Below are 20264 nucleotides of genomic sequence, written 5' to 3' on the forward strand. Positions count from 1 at the left end.
CAGCTGCAATATGGTGTCCACTTTTGGGCTCCACACTTTAAGAAAGATGGACAATTTGGAGAGAGTCCAGAGGAGAGCAACTAAAATGATAAAAAAAGGTTTAGAAAACCTGACCTATGAGGAAAGGTTGAAAAACTGGACATGTTTAGTCTTGAGAAAAGACAAGTGAAGGGAGAGCTGAGAACAGTCTTCCAACATACTAAAGGGTGTTATAAAGTGAATGATGATTGATTGTGCTCCACATCCACTAAACGCAGGACAAGTAATGGGCTTAATCTTCAGCAAGGGAGACTTAGGTTAGATATTAGGGTAGCTAAGCCCTGGAATAGGCTTCCAAGGGAGGTTGTGGAATCCCATCATTGGAGGTTTTTAAGAACAGGTCAGACAAACACCTGTCAGGGATGGTCTAGGTCAGGGGTCGGCAATCTCTGCAATGTGGCCCATCAGGATAATTCACTGACAGGCCACAAGACATTTGTTTATGTTGACCATCCGCAGGCATGGCCCTCCACAGTTCCCAGTGGACGGGGTTTGCCACTGCCGGCCAATGGAAGCTGCGGGGGGCCGTGCCTGCGGACGGTCAGGGCCAGTGCTACCATTAAGGAAAACTAGGTGGTTGCCTAGGGCGCCAAGATTTGGGGGCACCAAAAAGCGGTGCCCCCAATTTTTTTTTACAGCGTTTGTGAGCTGGGCTGCCAGCGGCGCACTGACACGTGCAGCTCAGATTCCCTCTCCCAGTGCAGCGGCTGCTCCACTTCTCCCGCCTCCCAGGCCTGCGGCGCCAATCAGCTGTTTGGCGCCGCAAGCTTGGGAGGGGAGGAGAATTAGAGCGGGGGCGGCGTGCTCGGGGAGGAGGCAGAGCAGAGGTGAGCTGGGGCGGGGAGCTGCCGCATGGCTCCACGGGGGGGGGGGGGGGGAACTGCCCCGGGGGGGGGCACCTCAGGGTGGAGGGTGGGGCGGGGAGCTGCCGCAGGGCTGGGGGGAGGGGCGCAAGGTGGAAGCTTGCACCGGCCCTGCGGACGGTCAACGTAAACAAAATGTCTTGTGGCACCAACAGATTACCCTGATGGGCCGTGTGCCGAAGGTTGCCGACCCCTGGTTTAGGGTTACTTGGTCCTTTCTCAGCACAGTGGACTGGACGTGATGACCTCTCGAGATCCCTTCCAGCCCAACATTTCTATCCTTCTAAGGTTCGAAATGGGTAGCACAGGACTATTGTTTCAATAATATTCTACCCTGATGGGTGGGGCGCATTTGTCCCCCGGCACATCTGAACATGCCATAGTGCACTGTCACTGGTGGTGGGGTAGTAAAGTAGATCCCGGAGCTGGACAGTGTCATTGCCAGCTAAACTAGAACTATCTGCACGACTTCTGATCAAGCTAGTATGCTAAAAGGAGAAGTGTAGCCACAGTAGCACAATGGGCTAGTCGCCCCAAGTACAACTGTGTCTGAAACTGTAGGTATGCCCTCAGGTGGCTAGCCCATCCCACTGCTTGGGCCACTGAGGCTATACTGCTATTTTTAGCACACTAGCTCAAGCAGAGCTAGCGCTGATGTGTCTACCCCAACTGGAAATGATACCGCCATACTCTGAGTAACCATGAATTAGATACACACACGCACCCTTAGGTCCTCGGACTAATTCTACTCCAAAAGGCAAATACAGTCATTCGAGATGGCTGGAGAGAACGAGCACTGTCATTTAATTGCTAAGTATGTACTCTGCAAAGACACTGGGATCTCTTATGATAAGCAATAGATTTTTACGGAGTTTTACAGAATTTCTATGCATGTCTTAAATAATTAAAGCTGGTTAAGATCCCCGACATAGCAGAACGTGCTTAGTTTTAAATACCAAATGGCCGTCTTTTCAGCCATGACTTCCCATTTTGCACACTTTTGTGAACCTAACTGAGGAGTCTCAGAAATGGACAGGTTCCCATTTTGCATCCATCATGGGTTTTCAGCCTTGGGGTTATAATCTTCACGGGGTGGAGAGTGGATACAAGCAGGTTCCATGGGGCTGTGGCTACTTTCCTTTTATTTACGGCTAGACAAGAGAAGATACTGATATCTTTTTCAATTTTACAGATGGTCAGAGGGTGGGGGAGCCATTGGCATACACCAGTCAGACAGCTGGGATTCCCGTTGTAGGATATATGCACTCCAATACCAGGATTTACTTGCCTGTTTTTGTAGTCTGCAGGTGAGCAGAGTCAGAACCCAGCTAGACATGCAGCCGCAAAACCCCCAGCTTCACTCATTACTCACACAAGGAGTCCCATTGACTTCAACTGGGCTTCCCGTGTGCATGTGGACTGCAGTAGTGGGGACGCATTGGTTAGAAGTAACGGAAGAGGAGAAGGACCTAGGGGTCCTTGTGGACCGCAGGATGACTATGAGTCGACAATGTGACGTGGCGGTGAAAAAAGCCAATGCGGTCTTGGGGTGTATTAGGCGAGGTATATCTAGTAGGGATAGGGAGGTCCTGCTTCCGTTGTATAAGGCGCTGGTGAGACCTCATTTGGAGTACTGTGTGCAGTTCTTGTCTCCCATGTTTAAAAAAGATGAACTCAAACTGGAACGGGTGCAGAGAAGGGCGACTAAGATGATCAGAGGAATGGAAAACCTGTCGTATGAAAAGAGACTAGAGGAGCTTGGGTTGTTTAGTCTGACAAAGCGAAGGCTGAGGGGGGATATGATTGCTATCTTCAAATATATCAGAGGGGTTAATACAAGGGAGGGAGAGGAATTATTCCAGCTTAGTACTAATGTGGACACGAGAACGAATGGATATAAACTGGCCGTGGGGAAGTTCAGGCTTGAAATTAGACGAAGGTTTCTGACCGTCAGAGGGGTGAAATATTGGAACGGCCTTCCGAGGGAAACGGTGGGGGCGACGGACCTGTCTGGTTTTAAGATTAAGTTGGATAAGTTTATGGAGGGAATGGTTTAATGGTAAAACATAGTAGCCAAGGAAGACCAAGCAATGGTACATGAATAGCATAATGGCCAACAAGGGTCAGGCTAGAGACTCTTGCCTATATGCTCGGGGTATTACTGATCGCCATATTTGGGGTCGGGAAGGAATTTTCCTCCAGGGTAGATTGGCTGAGCCTCTGGAGGTTTTTCGCCTTCCTCCGCAGCATGGGGCAGGGATCACTAGCAGGAGGGTCTCAGCCGATTGAAGTCACTAAAACACAGGATTGGGGACTTCAACGGCAGAGTCCAGGGAAGGGTCTTGCGGCCTGCATCATGCAGGGGGTCAGACCAGATGATCATAATGGTCCCTTCTGACCTTAAAGTCTATGAGTGCGTCCTATGTTTAGAAGCAAGAACGTTGCTGAAAATAATTTCCTCCATTGTTTACCTACCAGGGCACATGGCTCGGGATTCCGAGATGCCAGCCCCAGCCCACAATGAGTGGAGGGCAGTGGGTGGCATTCGCGCATTGTTTCTCCTGTGACAGCTGATGAGTTGGCTAACATCTAGTGCAGTATTGGAAAGGTAACTCAGCCCACTCCCGTGCGATGCTTTAGGCAGTAGCAAGGTCTTTGGCTATTGCAGAAGAAATTCTGAACCCTGAGCTCCAGCCACTGCAGCTAAAAAGCCTCCTAGGAGAGTGAAAATGATTTAGAAAATAAATAAATAAACCAGGTGTGTGTGTGTGTGTGTGTGTGTGTGTGTGTGTGTAAGTAAGTAAGTAAGTAAGAGCAATACTGTGGGCTCCAAAACATTTCCCCTATATATCCACTGTTTTTTTTAATTTATAAGAAGAGCATCTCAGGTCTCTGAATAAAGAAGACAGTGTATTTGTCATTTGCAATCTGGCACTACTTCAAAATGCTTCTGTTTTCTGCTGTTAGCACACACAAAAAAAATCCATCTTTCCAATGTAGAGAAGTTTAGTTTGTTCTGAAGCTCAGAATACCAAAAAAAGTGTCACCGCAAGAACAATCAAAACAGAGCCCCACAGGGTGAGCTATCATTTAAAGAACAGCTTTTGCTCCCTGCGTGCAAGACCTGCTTCTTAAACAGCCACCCGGTTATGCCATCAGCCCCGTGGTAAGAAATGCTGCCTGGTACCCCAGAAGGTTCTGGAGATCAGGCCCAGAAGCCCCAAACATTCCTCAGCAGAGGATTGAGTCATTAAGGGGTGTCCCGGCAGTTCTGTATGGAAAAGCATCTAAGGGATGTGATCAGAGAGCAAACCAGTCCTGCCTTTGAGCACCACGTGAGGATACATGTTGTTCAGGTCACGTGTGTTGCCAGTTAGCTGTGCTGCAAGAAAGAGCCACCCTCTCAGCTGGGTACTGGCATGCATGGAGCTGTGTAACTGATGATTGCCTTTCTTTCGAGTCCTGCACTTTTCCAAATTCTGGGAATCTGCTGCCATTGTGTGGGACAGCCATGGCAGCAAATTCTTACAGAGACACACTGAGCTCCCCAGGGACACTGCTTTTCTCCTCTCTTGTTCTGTTGCTTTCTCCACATTTCTTCTACTGTTCTAGCACTATGGCTAGCTTGGGTAGGTGTGACAGAGTAGGCCAGCCACTTGGTCGCCACCTGCAGAGGTCCCCCTTGTGACATGGAGTGGCCCTGCCTCAGTTTCCCCTCACCAGGATTTTTCTGACTCTCCCAGGGATTCACAGGGCTTAGGCCTCTGGCTGGGTCACTCTCAGAGTTCAATCCCCCTTTAGGGTACTCCCGTCCAAAATACACACCACCTTCAACAGTCCCAAATTAACATAAACCAATGGTCTGCCACCCCTCCTGGGCTCAACTTGTAGTTCTTCTCCCTCTTATCAGAGTGCTTACTCTCCAGGCTATTCCCCACTCAGAGCCCAAGTACAACACAAACCAAAAGGGTCTCTGTCCTCCACACTTTACTTAACGTCCATCTCACTCTTTACCAGAGCTCAGACTCCCAGGGCTTTTCCTGGAGTTTGGTCTCTCTTCTGCCTTGGCAGGTCACCCCAGCCTACCTCACTGCAGTCCTTTTCTCTCCTGCTATCTCAGGGGATCCAAACGAGCCTTCTCGAGCTCTGCGGCCAACTGCTGCTGCCACTACCCCTTTCTCCCTGGGCCTCTGGGCTAAGTAAGATAGTAGTCTGATTGAACCACATGCCCTTCATTCTCCCCACCTGGGGAGGTGAGCTAATTGTACCAGAGATGGGGCTGGGTCCACCTCCCCTTACAGGGACCAGCCCTGCTGGGTCAGTCCTCTTCATCAGTCCTGAGAAAAGCAGAGGCAGGCTCCGAAGACTCTATGCCATGTATGCCAGACTTTAAGGAATCTCAGAGCATGTCAAGACAGGACACTCTGGGAGGATTTAGCCAGTTCTACATAGATCTGCAGCCCAAATGGCTCTTTCCAATAAAGATAATCCCCCGGGATACAGCAACATCAGGTTGAGATGATACAGGTGAAGGGAGAGGGGCAGAGGGAGTCCAGGGCAGGGCTCTTCAGAAGCCAACTATTTAAAAGTCAGACCCTGCACAGAGATGTTGCAGGCATCTCCCTCAAAACCCCAGAGAAGTTCCAGCGCTGTAATGAGTCTTACTCACAAAGGGGAACCTGGCTACTCTGATCCATACTTTCACCATCGATTTTCTCTGCATGGGGTTGATCTCCACCCGTACACAGTAGCTGCACTCCAAGGTGATGTGAGCTCATCACCATCTTGCTTCCTCACCCCCTAACAGCTCCCCCTTCTGCTACCATCCTGAACTGAACATGTTGGTCCTAGTTTACAAAGCCTCTAATGGGATGGGGACCAGCCTACCTCGCAGACCGCTGCCTCATCCACAACCCAACTGCACTCCATGGACTGCCGCCCTATGGAACCTTCTGCCCCAGGGCCAGCTTATCTGCCTGCTGTATCAAGAAGTCCCTGCTCACTTCTTTCTCCAAGCAAATCCCTTCAGGTTTAGGCTCCCAAGTGCTGTGGAGAGAATTCTCCACTTGCAAGGAGCTCTTCTGCCAGGCTACAGAGATCAACCTGAGACTGCCCTGGCAGGGTTCCATGTATAAACGCCGCCTGTGATGACCCTTCCCCATGGCAGTGTCCCCTCGGCACAGGGAAGCCGGAGGAGACAGAACACCATTCAGACTTATCTCTGCTGGGTGCCAGGGACCTTACTGCAGCGGGTCGTTGTTTCCCGAGGCAGGCTACATATAGTCTCAGCCCGTCATCGGGTGGACAATGTGACATGCAACTGATGTTCCCAGTTGGAGGACGTTCCCCAAACATGGCCGTGAAAATCTCCTAGCATGAGTTTATGTCTTGAGAAGAACATCAGAGTTTTATGTGCTACTGTCAGAATCCGACCCAAAATAGGATCCTGCATCCAGGCCTTATGCTGGAGTGCTGAAGAACCAGCTGAATACAGAGGAACATCCAACTCTCCTGAAATTCATCTCCCAAGAGGACCTTTCAAACCTCTCATTCCTTCCTCCTCACACAGTCCTGGGCTACCTGTTCTACTTCCTCCCATCCCAGTTTCCTGAAGAGGGTGGACTCATAGTGCAGCGCATGCATGTGGTGGCGACCACTGGCTTTGCAACCAGAGGTGTGGCTGGGAAGCATCAGCTCAATACAATAAATCAACCTGTCAGGGCGGGATCTCAAAGCACTCTACACATACATATTAACTGAGCCACGCCATCTCCTACAAGATGGAAACAAAGAAGTTTCCCTGTTTCACAAAGAAGGGAACCGAGGTGGAAATGGGGAGTCGTTTCTCCAAGATCACTCAGCGAGTCAGAAACAAGGCTCCTTAGAGCATCCATATAGCACCGACCCACAGCCACAGCTCAGGAGCCACAAATCTGACAGCCAGGTACCCAGCAAGACAGCCTTAACAAGCCCCAAGAAAGGAAAAACTGCCACCAACTCACTGCTTTAGTCTTCTTCTCCCTTCCCCCACCACTTTTGCCTGCATTAGTTAACACTGCTGGCAATTAAGCGGCATTTAAAGGAGACCGGGCAGCTGTGCGGCCTCTCTGGCATCCTGCAAACCTGCCAGGGTTTCCCCAAAGTCCTGCCCCAGCCTGCTCGGCATGCTGCCAGGCAGAGCGAGCAGCAGAGGGAGAGCGCCCAGCGCCGGTTCTCCTGCCAGGTGGCAGTGTGATCACATTAGCAAAAGGAAATTGGGCCTTTTCTCACCCGCCGCCCCTCCCTGCCTTTTGCAAACACTGGGAGCTGTAAGATTTGTTAAGATTGATCTCAGACCAAAACGGAGGAGATAAACTCAATATAATTAACTCAGCTTTCCCTCTCACCAGGCGAGGAGCTTTTAAAAAATTAAAAGAGGAAAAAATAGCTCTTCATAGCCCTTCTAGTTCTTTCCCCCGTAACTATGAAGTGAAATCGTTCACACACCACATACAGAGCTCTTTCTCCCTTCCCCTCTTTCTCTCGGGCTACCTTGATTAAACAGACATTAAACTTATCAGCTTCCAATGCAATTTTCAAAATGAGTCTCCGAGAGGCAGGGGATGCAGCCGCAAATCCCCGCCTCCACCCCGCAGCCAATCCCCTCCTATATGCTCTCCTGATTTTGAAGAGTTGCCCAGCTGATCCAGATGTGTTTCCAGAGAGAGCATTTAGGGGAGCGGCTGCCAATGCTGCTTTTGTTAGCTGGTTATAAGCCCTGCGGCAGGAGACTGAGAAGCTGATTAATAGATTTGGTATTATAGGTAGAGGGAGGTTTTTGCAGAGATATTGCATCAGGGACAATCTACAAATACGCAGAGAGCACCAAGGCATGGCTGTGTGGAAGGTACAGCATGAAGATGCCAAGGCAGCTGATTACCTAGGGTGCTGGCCACTTACCCCTTCCTCTGGCTCATATGGCACTGCCTAGTTTGGCATGGAAACCCATGCTGTAGGTAAGGAACAGGGTTAGAAGACGCTGCACAATCCATGTCTACCCACATGCTGATATCTACCAAGTGAGTGTGCAGCATAGGGACAGAACAGGCTGCCTTTCCTCCAAAAACAGGCCACCCAATGGGCCACCATGCAAGTGCTCACTCGGCCACAGTGAAAACAAACATTCCGGGAGATGGCACAAGCACACGAGGACTGAGGGAGTGATGATTGAAAACATGATCTCCGATAATTAGGTGCCTGATCTGACTTTGGACCAGGCTGGTAGAGGCCAAACACAGTCACCTGCTGAAGTTCTGCGACTGCTGGAGACCAAGTGCCACCATCACAACTGGTTTCCTTTCCTTGCTAGCAATCTCGCTGGAGAACTAAGAGGGAGCAATAGAAGCTGGATTCCCCCTCACTCCTAGAGATAGCTGTACTCTGGGAAAGGGTTGAGACACACCAGTAGGGGGCAGTGTGGAAGACATTTCCACTGCTGGTATCTGTTATATGGATGGAGGGGGGCCTTGGGGCTGTCAAGCTGGTACCTTCCACTGGCATCAAATTCACTTAATTTTTAAGAGGAAAACATATTTTAAAAAAATCAGTACTTCATAAATACTGGTGGGAGCCATTATCGTCCTATCAACTTTTCTATCAACATTGAAATTCTTCAATTTGATCTCCTTGGGAATGTCAGGTCTTTAATTTAAGGTACAAAACATTGGAAGATATTCAGCCCTTCTCCCTTCGATGAATCCAGACCACAATGAGAGATCAGTCACCTGCTAAATCCAGCTCCGAGTGAGCAATTGGCCAAATCCATCATAGAACTATGGAACTCCATAACCCGACCACATCCTATAGGCAACAGGCACACAAATACAGCTGGGGCCAGGACCCTACTCCTTCAGCTTCAAGAACACAGGCCTCTGCCACTTGAGCTAAAGAAGATCTCCCTCAGCAAGCTCTAGTAATAGATCCCTCATTTTATCCATGGGCCAGCCACTAGAGGGCAACAGTCAATCAGAACCGAGGTATTGCAGCCTTCCCCCAAATCCAGCACACATCATCCTGTATCGCTGCCCAAATCCGGCACATACGACACTCGGTACCTTTACATTCACCACTGGGATATGATTATGATATGTTTTGTACAAAGTATGCCTTGTAAGGTATCATCTGAGAAGTCATGATCTGTTGAACATTACTATCCTATTGAATTATATGTGTTACCATTGTATCTGAAGTTAGGAAGTTTTGCTGTGTGTGTGTTACTGAAATATGTTGTGAGTCTGGGAGACACCCATAGCTGGCCTTTCGGTGGCAATAAAGGAGCAACCAACACCCCCAAGATGGATTTACATTAGGACTAGCCAGTCATGGGTTGATGGCCCATTAAGGAGAATCGACTCTCCCAGTGGGTGCCTCCTGAAACACACAGACAATGGAGGCCCGGTCCCTCAGCAGGGCACGTAGCACATGTGACCCCTGACACCATGTTTGAGGCAGTATCTCTCCATACCCATGGATTTGGGGGTATAAATTGGGGACTGTGACATCAGCCTCTGGCCTCTCTCTTTCCCTATCTATTTTGAAGGCAACAGTTATGTTTGGATGGAAAAGACTTTGAACTGGGGAGATTGGTCCTAGGCTGAGCAGGGAATTCAGCCTGTGTATTAAGAACTGTGAACTGCTTACAACACCTAGTGGGGTAAGAAAAACTGTTTGATTCAAATATTGCTTAGTCTGATAAAAGGTTTAGAATTTAGACTGCAATTTTATTTTTATTTCTTTGGTAACTATCTCTGACCTTTATGCCTGCCACTTATAATCACTTAAAATCTGTCTTTCTATAGTGAATAAGCTTATTTTAATGTTTTATCCTTACCAGCGAGTTTTTCTAAAGTGCTTGGGAAATCTGGTGCATGTCCACTATCCTTTGACGAAGTGGCGAACTAATTAATGAGCTTGCATTGATCAAGAGACGGCCTTGAGCAGTGTGAGATGGTGCACTTCTGGGGTGCAAGGCTGAGTCGGGGGGAATTTGCAGGTGTCTCCCTATGTGCAGTTCACGAGTGGCTTAGAGAGCATTCATTCAACTTAGCTGGGTGTGTCTCTGTATGATGGTGGCTGAGTGATAACAGCACCTGGAGGAGTCGGCTGCTTGCAACTAGCACAGCATTGGGAGATACAGCCCAGTTTGGAGAGTGAAGGGTGCACAGCAGTTCTACAGATCCAGGTTGTACCCCAAAGGTCCATCACAACCCCTCACTGCCACCTGCCAAGTCCATCCAAGCATGCTCCGTAACACTGATTGCAAAATCCAGTTCCCCTGTGGGCAGCCACCAAACCCAGCCCAGGGCACCTCATCAAATCCAGCGATCAAATGATGTTTTTTCAGTGTCCAACCTTCTTTGCTCTGATAACCCAACAATCTCTACTCTTCCCTTTGTTAGCATCTTCCCAAACACACATGCTGATGTGGCTCCCCATCTAGAAGCTTGGGCAAGCTTGTGTGCTTGGCAGGAAGTTGGGAGTTTGCTGGAGAACAGGGTAAGAGATTTGTCATGGGAACCTGTTCTGCAAGAAACACAGGGCTGCCCATTAACACCTCCTCCTCCAACACCTCCTAAACTCATATAACACTCTATGCAAATCTATGCAAAAGAGCCACAACAACGTGTCGGGGAAACTATAAATATCAGTGAAAAATCTTCCCATAAATACAGGGGAAGGAGGAATTTACGGCACTTTCTTTGGAGATTTCTCCAGGTGTTCCCTATTAAGCCATTGTGTTAGTTTGCATAAGTATTCCTCAGACAATAAAGTACTCTCTGTGACCAGGTATTGGCTCTGTAATAGGAGCAGGAATGGGCAGTGTGTATTCAAGCGACTGGCTGTAAAAATGATAGACTGGGTCGTTACGTCACCGGCTCTTTGGGGTTGTTACATTAAATCAATCACAGTGAGTAACAGATTCTGTTTGTTGGTCCCATCACAGCTTAGAAAGCAATTCCATGCAGCAGTGGAGGAGGATGGAGGATTGCTCCCCCAACCAACAGCAGGAGGGGAGCGAAGGGCTGGAATACAGGGAACTGCCATACCTAGACCCAAACACATACAGTTTTAAAGAACAGTCCAAGTTTCAGCTCAAAGGGGACAAAAAAAAAGTCATACTGTAACACAATTGCAGTCCACTGGGAAAAAATATGGAAGGAACTGGACTGGGATGTGGAAAATCTGCCACAGACCCTCTGTGTGACTTTGGGAAAGTCAGTGAAAGTCTTGATCTCTCCATGTGTAAAATGGGGATAATACTTCCTGTCTATGTAGGTTGTAATCTCTTACGTCATGTGAGGACAATGCCTAACACAATGGGGCCCTATGATCTCATTTGGGACCTCTAGGTATTACTGGAATTATACTCAGAGCTGGGTGGGGAATGGCAGTTCCAGCCATAGAGGATTTCAATATCCAACCATTTGGAAAGTCTCTGAAAGTGAATGAAGGCCCAGCTCCAAGGCAGTTCACACGGCGGGCTGCTGAGGACCTGGACAAGTGAGCCGGCAGGAAACTAGGCTGGTTTCTGACCAAAACCCTGCCTGGGTTCCATCAGCTCCTTATCGGAGTTTCTCCACAAACCATTTCAATTTGAACACATTTAGACGAAAAAATGTTCCCATCACTGCCAGCCAAAGAGGACCAATGTAGTGGGATCCCAGCTGAGCAATACAAGGCATTCCCATCCCCGAAGAATGTTGCTTTGGCAGCATCCCTAGCCCACCCACACAGAGAAAAGAGACCATGGAGACAGCAAGCTTTCATCCTCCTTGTCCATCTTCTCCCCACTCCATTCCTCCCTCCACACAGGGACAGGAGGGGGACTCAAACCCAACCGGGCAGATCTATCTTCTGTTCTGTCCTTGGTGTGCATAGAGTCTCCAGTCACATGGGGGAAAAGGGACACCATCACTCTGCCAACATGAGCAGCTCTGCAGCATCACAGTCAAAGGCTGTAGTTTCTGGGAGCCTTTTAGTGCTCATTAAATTATTTGCTGGACAGCGAGACATTTCCCTGGCTCGTGATAGAAGTAGTTTTCTCCTGCCCTTCCATTTCCTGCCACCCTTCTTCACTTTGCCCTACCAGACCAACCACCTCTGGACACTGCAAATCAATGCAGCAGTATGGAGTCCTGCAGATCCCACCAGAACTGCTGCTTTCCCTGTGCAAGCTACAGGAATCTTCCTGGATCTTTGCCTATGTGCCTAGGCAGAGGGATCCAAAAAGCCAAAGGACAGCCCTGCTGCGCCTCCTCCTTCCCAGCAGTCACAATTCTCAGCACATTGTTTCAAGCCAAACTTTCTGTCCTGATCACCAGAAAAAATACACAAAAATGTGGCAGATTTCAACCAGAACCGCTGTTGAGGTCACTACACCCAATTGCTATAAATTAGGGCTGTCAAGTGATTAAAAAAAGTAATTGTAATTAATTGTGCGATTAAAAAATTAATCGCAATTAATCATGCGATTAATCGTGGCATTAAACAATAATAGAATACCAATTATTTAAATATTTTTGGATGTTTTCTACATTTTAAAATATATTGATTTTAATTACAACACAGAATACAAAAGGTACAGTGCTTACTTTATTTTTTTTTAATATACAAATATTTGCACAGTAAAAAAAACAAAAGAAATAGTATTTTTCAATTCCCCCACTACAAGTACTGTAATGCAATCTCTTTATCATGAAAGTTGAACTTACAAATGTAGAATTATGTACAAAGAAACCTTCATTCAAAAATAAAACAATGTAAACTTTAGAGCCTACAAGTCCACTCAGTCCTACTTCTTGTTCAGCCAATCACTCGGACAAACAAGTCTGTTTACATTTGCAAGAGATAATGCTGCCTGCTTCTTGTTTACAAAGTCACCTGAAAGTGAGAACAGGCATTCACATGGCACTGTCATAGCTAGCGTTGCAAGATATTTATGTGTCAGATGCACTAAAGATTCATATGTCCCTTCATGCTTCAACCACCATTCCAGAATACATGCATCCATGCTGTTGACAGGTTCTGCTCAATAATGACTCAAAACAGTGCGGACCAATGCATGTTCATTTCCATCATCTGAGTCAGATGCCAACAGCAGAAGATTGATTTTCTTTTTTGGTGGTTCGGGTTCTTTAGTTTCTGCATCGGAGTGTTGCTCTTTTAAGACTTCTGAAAGCATGCTCCACACCTCGTCCCTCTCAGATTTTGGAAGGCACTTCAAATTCTTAAACCTTGAGTCGAGTGCTGTAGTTATCTTTAGAGATCTCAGATTGGTACCTTCTTTGCGTTTTGTCAAATCTGCAGTGAAAGTGTTCTTAAAACAAACAACATGCTCGGTCATCATCCGAGACTGCTATAACATGAAATATATGGCAGAATGTGGGTAAAACAGAGCAGGGGACATACAATTCTCCCACAAGGAGTTCAGTCACAAATTTTATTAACACATGATTTTTTTAACGCGCGTCATCAGCATGGAAGCATGTCCTGTGGAATGGTGGCTGAAGCATGAAGGGACATACGAATGGTTAGCATATCTGGCACTTTCAGGTGACATTGTAAATAAAAAGCGGGCAACATTATCTCCCATAAATGTAAACAACTTGTTTGTCTTAGCGGTTGGTGGAACAGGAAGTAGGACTGAGTGGACTTGCAGGCTCTAAAGCAGTGTTTCCCAAACTTGGGATGACGCTTGTGTAGGGAAAGCCCCTGGCGGGCCGGGCTGGTTTGTTTACCTGCCGCGTTCGCAGGTTCGGCTGATCGCGGCTCCCACTGGCCACAGTTCGCTGCTTCAGGCCAATGGGAGCTGCTGGAAGCGGCGGCCAGTACGTCCCTCGGCCCACGCCACTTCCAGCAGCTCCCATTGGCCTGGAGCAGCGAACCGTGGCCAGTGGGAGCCACGATTGGCCAGGGGCTTTCCCTACACAAGCGGCGTCCCAAGTTTGGGAAACACTGCTCTAAAGTTTTACATTGTTTTGTTTTTGAGTGCAATTATGTCACAAAAAAACTCTACATTTGTAAATTGCACTTTCACGATAAAGAGATTGCACTACAGTACTCGTATGAGGTGAATTGAAAAATACTATTTCTTTTGTTTATCATTTTTACAGTGCAAATATTTGTAATAAAAATAATAATATAAAGTGAGCACTGTATACTTTGTATTCTGTGTTGTAATTGAAGTCAACATATTTGAAAATGTAGAAAAACATCCAAAAATATTGAATAAATTTCAATTGGGATTCTATTGTTTAACAGTGCAATTAAAACTGTGATTAATCACGATTAATTTTTTTAATCGTGATTAATTTTTTGAGTTAATTATGTGAGTTAACTGCGATTAATCAACAGCCCTATTATAAATTAAACACATGCTATATTTCACATGCTATTTCTTTCCATGTTTAACATGTCCTTTACATGGATGTCATGTGTTCTGTAGCCAGGGGGTAGGAGAGATAAAGGGAAATGAATAAATAGTTTTTCAGGGTGAAATTCTGAACATGTTCTCCAATGAATTCAGTTACACTGTATGACGCTTGTAATTTGACTACAACAATTAAGTATATTGGAGATTAAGGGATTGTGAGCTGTGAAGAGTGTTTCATCCATCCAGGCTTCATTTGAGGCAATAGGAGCACAGAAGCCTCTTTAGGAAGCCCCTGCAACCAAGCAATTTCTGTCCTGCAGATCACAGGTCACATCATCTCCTTCTCTTGCTTGCTGTCTCATTCATGAGCTTCTTGGTTCCACATACACAAAGGTCAGAGAGAAAGGCAGACAGGAAGATTTTAAGATGCCAGAATATACTCAATGGCCATTTTGGAACCTTAATCCTTTCCACAAAGTCACCTGCACCATGACATGGTCTTGTCCAGGCACAAGTTCAGTAGGATTCACTTATGTAGCAGGGAAGAATAATTCCCATCACTGCAAGAATCACCCGGCGCTATACAGATCAGAGTAGATGATCATAACGGTCCATTCTAGCCTTATGACTCTGTGGGTGACTTTGTGACGACAAACCAGCAGAACAAGCGAAGAGGACAGACGGCCACTCTTACCTACTCACAGGCTGAGGCCCTGATCAAGTGCCAAGAGAGGCTCCAGTGGAGGAGATTCCCAAAGATGAGGTAGGCCCCCAAACCAGGCAGAGCTAATACACATGCTCCAAGGCAGTGCCCCCAGCAGAGAGGGCCATGTAGAGAACAGGCTGGATCCGGCTGAGAGGAGCACAGGGTTTAACAAGAGGCAAGCTCCAATTGTCCATCTTCTCAGCACAGCAGAAACCATGAGTTCCTGAAGGGGAAATTCATACAGCTTTTGGGATGAGGGAACTGCTGCAACAGAATGACATTTTTTTAGGAGGAGATGCAACGTTAACCCTGTTCTGGCTTTTGCAGAGTTATTTCCATCTGACTCCAGGGGACTGATGCTCCAGGCTGCATTGTTTCTTCTGTGATGGTCCAGCAGCAGCAATCCTGAATCTTCATTTAGAGGGATTCCACAGCCACTCCAAGAACTGGCCATGCACCGGGGAAAGCTCATTTTGGTGTCCTCTGAGTTCCCACTGCGGAGCTGGGTCTTTACCAAAACCCCAGCACAACTGGCTCCTGCAAGGCTTCTGCAGGGTTGTCATACTGCTACCGAAAAGCAGGCATCTGAGCACAGGGCTGGGAAACCTCCTCCCACTCCCCAGGGACTTCTAAATCTTAGGGAAATGCTCAGGTGACACCGCCAAGGAGTTCTTAGCTCACAAAAGACCAGACTAGACACAGCGAATGAATTTCATCCGCACTTCCTTATTCCATTATTTTGCAGTGCCCAAATAATCTGAGCTGAATACCAGGGGTTAATACTCTGACCACAGAACATACAATGCTGGTTTATGAGAAGATGTTTACTGCTGGCTCTCTCTCCAGAGCAGGCTTGACAGGGAGAACAGTAAATCGGTGTATCATCTGCATAACAAGGAGAATGATAGAGGGCTGAGATTATTAACCAATAAAATCACCAGGCCCGGGAACACCACGCAGACAAGAATTGAGCATCAAACATAAAAGAGAGAACATTGGCCCCTTGAAGCAAAGTCCAGCAGTGCCTGCTCCCAGACCCAGCTCTGTGCCATGGGATGCAATAAGAAACCCCACAGCCTGGCCTGCAGCATCTTCTCCCAGACCCAACCGAGATTCAGCTATGCAACAGGGGGATGGGATCAAGAACCACACAGTATAGCCGGCAGCTCCTGTGACAAAAGGACAGTTGCAGTATGTTTTGGCCTTGCTCACTGTCAGTGGTTTCGAGTGGACAGCTGATGTGCTGATACACTGGAAATGGGGAAGGATTTAAGCTGTCAGGGTATTGCTGCAGAGAGTGCTCTCAAGGCAATAGTATAAGAGATTTCATCTCCAAGTTGGAGAGCTAATGACAATACTAGAAAACTTCCCCTTTGGCTCAGGCAATAGACTACACATGAAAACCCATTTCATCCTGGCTAGAGAGAGCCCCATATGGAAATAATGAATCTAGATGCAGGTTTGAATTAGAGTTCCCACCTTAAACCCCTCTAATGAGCCAAATCTGCACACCCCAACAAGAATGTTTGCACGTGGGTTACAACCACCCACGTTAAGGAGCATCCAGGGCTGGGACTGCAGGGTTTGGACCCTGTAACAGGGCCATCCTCCCCGCCCCGAGGCTTACCAGGGATACAGATTTTGGGCACAGCAGAGCCTTTGTTGGAACAAGGTAGGCAAACAGTCACTAGTTCCTTTTTTGCCCTGGTTCAGGAGGCTCCTGAGTTTGGAGGAGACCAGAGAACAGCTCCTGTTCCTTCTCAGCAATGCTTTTCCTCCCAGAAGCCTCTGCTTCCTTTTCATGGCCTTTCCTCACTTAGGAGGCGCAGCTGTAAGCTCTGCTTCCAGCAGCCAAATAACAAGCCAGAGCTCCTCTCTCCAGGTCTGGTAGCTGAGGCAGTATTTAGGGGCTAGCTTCCGCCTTCTGCCCAGCTAAGGGGTATAAACCTTTCCTAATTCATAGAGGGACAGGACACATACACCCCATCAGGCTCCCATCTCTAATTCATAACTAGCCATCCTCTTTGAGAGCTCCCACGTCACCACCAGCTTCCAGATGGGAACTTGAGCCTCCCAGAAACAGCACAATCCCCCAGAAAAAGCCAAGGAGATCATCTTCCATCTCCTCCGCGTCAATATCATTTGAAATGAGTAAAACACAAGGTGGTTTTGCAAGGTGAAATGAGTGAAGGGTGGGATTTCACATTAAATGGTCTTTTAAGAAAAACAATCCAGACATTTTATGAGCTCAGACACAAAAATACATGCCCCACAGTAGCAAAAAACCCTGTTTTGATTATAGTTTTTATTTAAAATGTCTCCAATGGAACATACCCTCGTATTCAATACCTGCAGCATTCACTGTAACAGTAAGATAGCTACAAGCTAACCCCAGCCTCCCCTATAGAACATGTGCTCAGAGCCTGTCACTTCCACTACAATCAGCATTTTAGAGGTCCCAGCATAATGCACCATAGCTGCATGCATAGGCACACACTACAGTCAGCAGTGGGGATCAAACTCACAACTTTCAGCTCCTCTTCTTACTGGGTTTATGGGTGAATTACCAGTTTACAGGGACTAGCCACTAGTGGGAGACATAGCCACCCACACCAAACCAACACATTACTCCAGGCTGCTCCCTTATGGTGTAGCTGCATTCAGTTGCACCAGATAGCCAAGGAAGGAGATACAGCCAAGATGCCATGCTCTGCACTCTGCATTGCTGATGTTCTCAGTGGGCCTGGTTGGGGCCTGTGTACCTTCAGCAGGACTCGTCTACAATATTCCACCACCATGTGGGATGGGGAGGACTCAGCCAAGCCCACTGTGTTTAGGCAGGAGATGAAAAGTAGTCATGAGGGGAAAGGGGTCAACAGGCCTCCAAGGTGATGGACTGTAACTGTCGGCAGAAAAATTCCCCCTGCCATGGAAGTCAGGCAGTGCAGTAACAATGGCAGCCTGCCCCCAGTCAGGTGGAGAACCTCATGCCTCAACACCGCCAGTCTGCAGAGTCCTGGCAGGTGGTGCCCTCGGAAAGCTGTGTGTTCTGGTGCCCAACTGAACAGAACCCATCCGGGCAGGCTGAGCCTGCCAGTCAAGAAGGAGAAGTTGGTATTGGCACCACAAGGCAATTCCCCCAGTTGGTGGGAAAGGAACTGAGTTCAGGACCAGATTCAAACAGGATGCAAGCTGCATCTCAGGGAGCCAGCACAGAGTAACTTATAGTGCACTGAGGGGGTTACAACAGCAACTAGTTGCTGTAAGATGGTGTTGGATAAACCAGCCCTCCTGCTTTGCTTATTACATCCCCCTGCTGGCTGCTTTCCCTACTGCAGTCCTTCCACTTCCTCAGCACATACTTCACAACAGCTGCCTCTCGCTGCCACCCACACACCAAGGAGTAGCTTCCATTTCTTCCAGCCCTGCGTTGGGTCCTTTGGCACGCGTGGCTCAAGCTGGCACGTGTGGAGGCATTTGCTGGGGCCTCCGCAGCACGTGTGTATGTGGGCGGTTGAGAAGATTTCAGATGCTCTCACGCACCACTTGGTGATCAGATCCATATGCTGCTCCTTGCTCTGCTTCACCAGGGCTTCCCACATCTTTAGCATTTCAACTGGTGCCCAATTAGCCCTGAACTTTCCCCTCACTCTTTCCCTCCCAGTTTGATTTCTGTCCAGTAGTCTGCACACGGACACCTTCTTTGGTGCTGTAGATTCTGTGGCAGCAAGAGCCAGCTACTTTAACTTTCTAAGGCCAAACTTACTTTGTCCATCTCTGCCCTCTAATGCTCCCTGCTATTCGACGCCCCTCTCCAGTCAGCTCTGTCAATGCACCTCTGCTCTGACCCACATACTACCACTCCACTTCTGGGGCCTCGGTCCTGACCTGCAACACCCCACTATTCCAAACCATCCAGGATCCATCCAGCTCAGCTGTAGTTAAGACTGTGATTCGTTTGCTATGTTAGAACTTGGGATAGTGGCTAGGAGGCATCGAGTGCCCCCAAAGTATTGCAAGCATCTAGATCTGACCTTCAATTCACCTCCAATGAACTTTAATTTTCTGGGCCCTGGACTTAGCCTGCTCCTGTCACTTACCCACTCGCCTCTCGGGTTAATGAAGACTATGAACATTCTGAGAAAGCTGTATTTATGACTCACACACCTCTATATTCCGATAGGCACTGACTGAGTTTGGTATCCCTAAATGACCATGCTTGGAAAGCACAGCTCTAGCATCTAAAGAGTTAACTAGCAGGCAGGGCTGGATAAAGGTGCAGTACCAGTTCAGGAATATGTCTTTGTTCTCCTAATGTTAGATTTAGAAAATTCTAATGAATTAAAGCTGGGGAGTGGGGGGATGAAACAGACAAGCTTTGCCTGGAGATGGAGGAACAAAGGAAGGGAAGGAAGAAGAGTCTTTTATATTTTCTTTGAACATAGAAAAGAAAACCTTGCAACCCCCACCCCCCATAATCATCTCCCAGACCTCAGTCCCCTGTTCTGCCTGAACTTGAACTGCCCTTGCAGAGAGAGGTGGACTTTACAGACTGACCTCCGGAAATGGAACAGTTGCTCCTTGATGTTTCAATGGCTACTGGAGCAGATCCCTGCCATCACATAAGGGTTCTGGTGGGTGTTCGCTTTTCCTGTTATGAACATGTTGCATGTGTGGGAGCACAGAGGGTTGCTGGGCATGAGGAGAGGGGAAGAGCACTGCGGGAGCATTGATGAGCCTTATGTTTTCCTGTCCTGTTTAATTGGCTGCACTTTACGGACCCGCCAAACATGAGTACTCTGCACCCTTTCACAGAGGTCAAAGGGAGTTTTGTGAGTTCTACGAACGGGCTTTGTGATCATCAGCAAGCCACCCACTTCCACATCAGCCACACTCAACGAATGAGCCAGGGAAAGGCACTGCCCTGATACCAGACTCTAGGGGCCAAATCCAGCCCTGGTGGCAAGCTGGTGTAACTCCGATGAAGTCAGTGGTGCAATCCGTTCTAATACCTTAGCCGAATTTGGCTTCTGAAGAAATCTGCATTTCCTTCATTGCCCTCTTTAGGCTATGGCTACACTGCGAACTATGGGTCCAAGCCCCCTGCTTGTGTACATGTACTTGTGCAAGCTCTCTCCTGGGTATTAAATAGCAGTGTAGTCACTGGTAGCAGCTGTGGAGGTACAGCTGAGCCACGCCGAGTAGAAACTCACCTGAAACCATGCCCCTAACTTGTAGTATAGAC

The 20264-nt window shown here is 47.8% G+C and overlaps 1 protein-coding gene across 1 annotated transcript in view; it reads right to left on the bottom strand.

Moving 5' to 3' along the window:
* The window catches only part of LINGO1 (leucine rich repeat and Ig domain containing 1), a 462045-nt gene that overhangs the window by 285185 nt on the left and 156596 nt on the right, over window positions 1-20264 (bottom strand). The gene's annotated exons all lie outside the window — the stretch shown is intronic.

This window comes from Malaclemys terrapin, chromosome 10 (assembly GCF_027887155.1).
Source record: "Malaclemys terrapin pileata isolate rMalTer1 chromosome 10, rMalTer1.hap1, whole genome shotgun sequence".
Lineage (NCBI taxonomy): Eukaryota > Metazoa > Chordata > Testudines > Emydidae > Malaclemys > Malaclemys terrapin.